The sequence below is a fragment of the Nicotiana tabacum genome, chromosome 8 (genome assembly GCF_000715075.1).
Source record: "Nicotiana tabacum cultivar K326 chromosome 8, ASM71507v2, whole genome shotgun sequence".
Classification (NCBI taxonomy): Eukaryota; Viridiplantae; Streptophyta; class Magnoliopsida; order Solanales; family Solanaceae; genus Nicotiana; species Nicotiana tabacum.
In genome coordinates, this window is record NC_134087.1 from 23,624,941 (window position 1) to 23,631,197 (window position 6,257).

Below are 6,257 nucleotides of genomic sequence, written 5' to 3' on the forward strand. Positions count from 1 at the left end.
TATATATATATATATATATATATATATATATATATATATATATATATATATATATCAAATAATATTAATTAAACAAAATTTTGAATTTATAGATGAAGTTTTAAAATTCGAATTTAAATTAAAAATAAAATTTATCTTTTTTATCATGTTATCATACTTAATTCGGTTAATGATCATATGCAATCATGTTAGGAACTTTTGTTATTTTTTCTAATTATTTAAATACTACTTCGCCTCTAGCCAAAAAAAAAAACTACTCCATATAACTATAAAACTCTTTCACATTTAAAATCTTATAAGTGTAGTTCTTTGAAACATTGTAGCTAGATTTGAATAAAACAAAGTTCTTTTAAAATAAATGTAATATAAGGGTACACGACTATATTTATCTAAATAACAAAAAAGAGTTTACAAAACCAAATAAAAGTTTACTTACATATATAATAAAGTAAACATACATACTGGAGAAAGAAACATCACAAAATCAGTCAATATTAAAAATAAAAATAAAAAGTCGTTTCTTTTTTCTTCTTGAAGAATATTTGTTTGAAGAGTCAATTTGCATAAATGGACATCAAACAAATAACAAAACTTTGGCTATACAATTTCTATCATTAATTTCAATTTAGCACATTCAAGGAATTGAAGGATATAAGCTGAAACCCCTTCATTTAACTGTAGTCAAGCCAATATTGCAAGGGTATAATACTTTTTTCATTGAAGAATATTAGTTTTGAATCATTAGATTATGTGAAAGGTTTTTTTTTTCAAACTCAACAAGAGAGAAATTGGTTTCTAATTGATAGTCTCTATAGCGACTTTTAAGTGTAACAAAGAGTATATAAGGAAAATATTAGTATGAAGTGAAATATTTTTTTTTAAATGTAAACAAATTATTTTGGAAAACTCTTTACTTTTTTTAATTCAAAGATAATAAAAAGATAAGATATTTTTTAACATTAGTAGAGAGTTTTAAAATTATTATAATAGAAGTTATATCATGGATAAACTCAAAAATCGAAATCTTATGGAATATTTATGTAATATCCGGCCATATTTATTGTTTACTTTTTATAGCTAATATAAATAGATGATATACTGACAACACGCGATTATACACATATTATAATATAAATAGATGATATACTGACAACACACGATTATACACATATTATATATGGATTATATATGAATTACACATCATTTATTTTTTTAATTTAAGTGGTCGGATGAACACCTATTTATGCTGATTAGATAAAGCCAAAAAAGATATGAAATAACTTCAACCAAAGACTAAAAATATAATTATAGTTCATATGTAGACAAATTTTATTAAAACTCATCCTTTTATAGTTAAATAAATTAATTTTTTGTAACAAAAGAAATAATGACATAAAAAATAAGATAAAAGAAAATAAACATTGAAAAAAATGTTAGAAAGATCTAAAAATAAGAAATAAAAGATGACAACAAATTTCTTCTTGTGTTTCATCTTTGTTGAGTATAAAAAATTTGAAAGTTAATCTCATCAATTTCAAATATATTTTTTCAACTCAAATACATAGATTATAAGATAAGGATACCTTAGAATATTTTTTTAATTTACATTATGTGTCGTTTTAAAAAAATTACTATTACTAACAAACTGATATGATATTCAAATTTGAATTGGAATGCAATTTGAGTAGTTTGCATTGAGGTTAAGCCAAGTATGATGTCGAAAAATAAACTACTTGATAATTTTAAGATAATATATGCAATTTTTTATAATAATAATAATCAACTAATTTAACATTTAATGATTCAAAGAACAAATTTTTTGCATATATAAGGTATTAAAAATTCAAATTCTGGGGCTAGAGATAATGCTGCACTGTGGGCCGGTCCCGAACCGGACCGGACCGGGCCCGCGGTCTTAACGGGTCTCACGGGCCTGGTGGTCTCTTAAAGCCCGAGGCGGGCTGGTCTTCTTTGGTAAGCCCACGAGCCCGGGACCGTTTAGCCCGGGACCGGCTGGCGGGCCTGGTCCTGGCCCAGCGGGCCTAGCGGGCCTAACAGCTATAATTTTAATTTATTTTTTTAAAAAAACAGCCCAACGGCCATATTTAAAAAGTAGCCGTTTGGGGCTTTTTTGACCGTTTGGTAGTTTAGAAAATGGCCATTTGGCCCCCAAACTTTATATAATTACACTTTTCCCCATTTCTCAACTATAAATACCCCCTCATTCTTTTATTTTTATTCACCAATTCATCAATATCTCTCAATCTCTCTCAATCTCTCTATTACAATTACTTAATCTATTGTTGAAATTTCGTGAAAAATTGTGAAGTTGTTGAATTGAAGTTTTCAAGTGTTCAACGATTTTCAATTTTCAAGAAGTTGTTCGGCAATCCGGTAAACTCGTTTCAACTCTTACGTTTTAAGAATATATTTTTGTGTGGTTTAGATTGCATAATTATAATTAATATGACATTTTCTTTGAAAAAAATATTTGGTAAAGGAAAAGATAAAACCGGTGAAAGTAGTGGCCAACCAACTACCATTCCCCCGGCTCCCCGACCTAGAAAAGATAAGCAAGTTGAAGTAGTCGCCAACCTATACGTCCTCCTCCTTCTTTAATTCTTGATAGTGATCACCCTTGTTTTCAATTTACCGATAGTGAATTTTACCATAATGTTGCACCAGGTGAAAGATTAGATGATGAAATTATGAATGCTCTTTATCCTAATGAAACTATCTTAGAAAATAATGAGGAAAATGAGGATGATGATGAAACCCTAGATGATACACCTACTAGTCCTCTTAATAACCCAACTGATGCACCGGTCGATCCACCTGTAGAAACTCCTACTTTTAATAGAGAACCTGCTAAACGCCTAGAAACATCATTAGTTTGGAATTTTTTTACTCAAGTAAGAGAACAAAATAAGGCTAAGTGTAAAACTTGTGGGAAATTAATGGCGCATAAATATACTGGAGACCGTAGCGGCACGGGTAGTTTGACTAGGCACATAAAAACACACCCTAGAGATAAGGCTAGATTTTTTCAAATGAAAGCGCAGCTAGAGGGGACAAGTGTAGATTCTGCGGTTAACCCTAGTACAGGTTCAAATCTAGTTCAACCAGGAATTAACACTGTCACCGGAGGTATTTTATATTACGATCCAAATAGAGATCGTGAAGAATTAGCAAAGATGATTACTGTTATGTGCTTACCTTATACTTTTGCTTCTAATCCTAATTGGGTTCATTATATTAGAAGAGTTTTTAATCCTACTTATAAAGGCTGGCCTCGCGCAACAGTTAAGAGTGATATTTATAAATTCAAACATGAATATGAACAATATTTGCGGTATTTATTTACTCATATACCTAATCGGATTTCTATTACTACTGATATTGGTAGAAGTGGTAATGATTGTGATTATCTAACTGTTACAAGTCATTGGATAGATGAGGAATGGATAATGCAAAAACGCATAATTGCATATAGAATAATTAATTCGCGTCACACAGGTAAGTTTATAGCTAACACTGTTGCAGATATTTGTAGATATTTTTGCTTTAGCGATAAAATAATGGCAATTTCTATGGATAATGCTTCTAGTAACACTAGTGCTATAGGCATGCTTACAACAACACTAAATCTTGTATTTACTAATATTTTCCATGTTAGATGTATTTGTCATATTTATCATTTAATTGTCGGTGATGGTATGCGAATTTTAAACATAGAAATTGAAAAGGTTAGAATGGCTCTTAATTGACTTTTTTATTCAAACCGTAGAAGTAGACTTAGAGAGTATTTTAAAAAATGTGATGAATATGGCCTTAGAGAAAGAAAGGTTCTTAAACCTTGCCCGACTAGATGGAATTGTATGTACGAAAGTTTAGTAGTTGCATATGAATATAGAAACCCAATTAATGCAACGTTTAATTCTCGGGTAGGTGGTGAGGATGATGATGAAATGCTTACTACTCAAGATTGGACGAATGTTAAAATTCTTTTAGATTTTTTAGAACATTTTCAAATTGCTACAAATGCATTTTCTGGGCAATATTATCCTACTATTTCAAACTGTTTAGTTTATATTGCAGCACTATTTGATTTGTTTGTTGAATTTGGTGAGGGTGGGGACATTTATGAACTTGCTATAAATGAAATGAAACAAAAGTTTAAAAAATATTTTTTTCCTATCCCTCCTATTTATGGTGTTGCTGCAATGTTAAATCCTACAATGAAATTGGGAGGTCCTCATTTTTGGTATTCAAATATTTATAAGGCTTTAGATCTTTCAAATGAGGAAGTTGCTACACTTGCAGATGCAAAAGCCTCAATTAAAATTAATGCTCAAACAGTTTATAATGCTTATCAACTTGCCTTAGAGCATGTTAGGCCAACTATTCCAACCCCTACTTCGTCTAGCTCACAATCGTCTAAAAGAGCTGCGGGCTTAAAAGCTCTTAAATCTTGGACGGAGTTCAGGGGTTCTCAAGGTGATAATTATGATGAAACTTCACATCTAAATGAGCTTCAAATTTATTTGTCTCAGGGACTTGAAAAGGAGAATCCAGACGACTCTTTTGATCTTTTGGAATGGTGGAAGGCAAGGGAAAAATATTTTCCGGTTCTTGCAAGGATGGCTCGGGATATTTTATCAATTCAAGCTTCAACTGTTGCATCAGAGAGCGCTTTCAGTCAAGCAAGACTGCAAATAGGTGATCATAGAGCGTCTATGAGGGATAGCTTGGAAAAATCAGTACTGTTTAGAGATTGGATCCGCTCGGAAAGAAGAAACTTTGGAATTGCAGAATCACAACTGGCGATAGATGAAGCTTATGAAGAAATGATAGCGGAACTTGCGGAGGATTCGGCTTCGCCCGGAAGTGGTGATGAACAAGCTTCTTTTCCACCACCACCAACGCAACCTCCTCCGAACCTTGAAGGATTTATGAGATTTGTTAGAGATAATACATAGACTAATATGTAACTTATATTTTGGCACATCTTCCTTAATTTTTTTTCCTTCTAATGGTAGTATTAGTACCTTGTTGTGCTCATTCCATTGGGGGAAGGATGACTAAGAAAGATATGCCATTTTTGGTAATAAAATTTATTGCTTCTACCCTTGAATATCTTTTCGCAATATTTCTTTGTCTTTACTTAGAATTATTTATAAGCTACAATATATACATAACATACAATATATACTACAAGAAAATATATAAGAGAATATATATACATAACATACAATATATACTACAAGAAAATATATAAGTAATAAGTTATAATATATATACATAAGATACAATATATATACTACAAGACAATATATTATGCATGACAATTTAGTGTTTTACTATTGTTTTATTATTTTTCTTTTTCGTCAAGCACTTTAATAATTAGATCTACATATATACTACATATATATACATAAGATACAATATATACTACAAAAATATATATAAGAGAATATATATACATAACATACAATATGTACTACAAGAAAATATACAAGACAATATATTATGCGAATATATATACATAAGATACAATATATACTACAAGACAATATATTATGCATGACAATTTAGTGTTTTACTATTGTTTTGTTATTTTTCTTTTTCGTCAAGCACTTTAATAATTAGATCTACATATATACTACATATATATTTTTAATATACCCATGATACTACAAGAAATTGCCTTTAAAAAAAATCCGCTAGGCCCGCGAAGCCCACGAGCCCGGCCCGTTAAGCCCAGGACCATGCGGGCTTAGGCCCGTCACGGGCCGGTTCCACCCGTTGAGCCCACGAAGCCCGGGACCAATTCAAATTCTGGGGCTAGAGATATCGATAAACTTAAAGTAGAGTCATACTGAAATAAATTCGGCCAAATAATCATTTAAATTTTTAGATAGCTGATTAAAGTGAATTTTAAATTAAGGATAATATCTTCACTTGCATCATTATAAAGATAGTCATTATTATAATATGTATATATATATAAAGTTTTAGAAATTGAAATTTCAAAACAGAAATATTTTTTGAAAGATAAAATCATACCAAATAAGAGTTCAAGTTTCAAAATAGAAATATTTTTTGAAAGATAAAATCATACCAAATAAGAGTTCAAGTCGTAGTATAAGAGTCACGTCGTAATCAAAGAATCGTTTATATCGTGTCAACCTTTGTGCTTTGCCATAAATATGAGCTATTAGATAGCCAATTAAAATGAGTTTTGAATTAAGAATAAT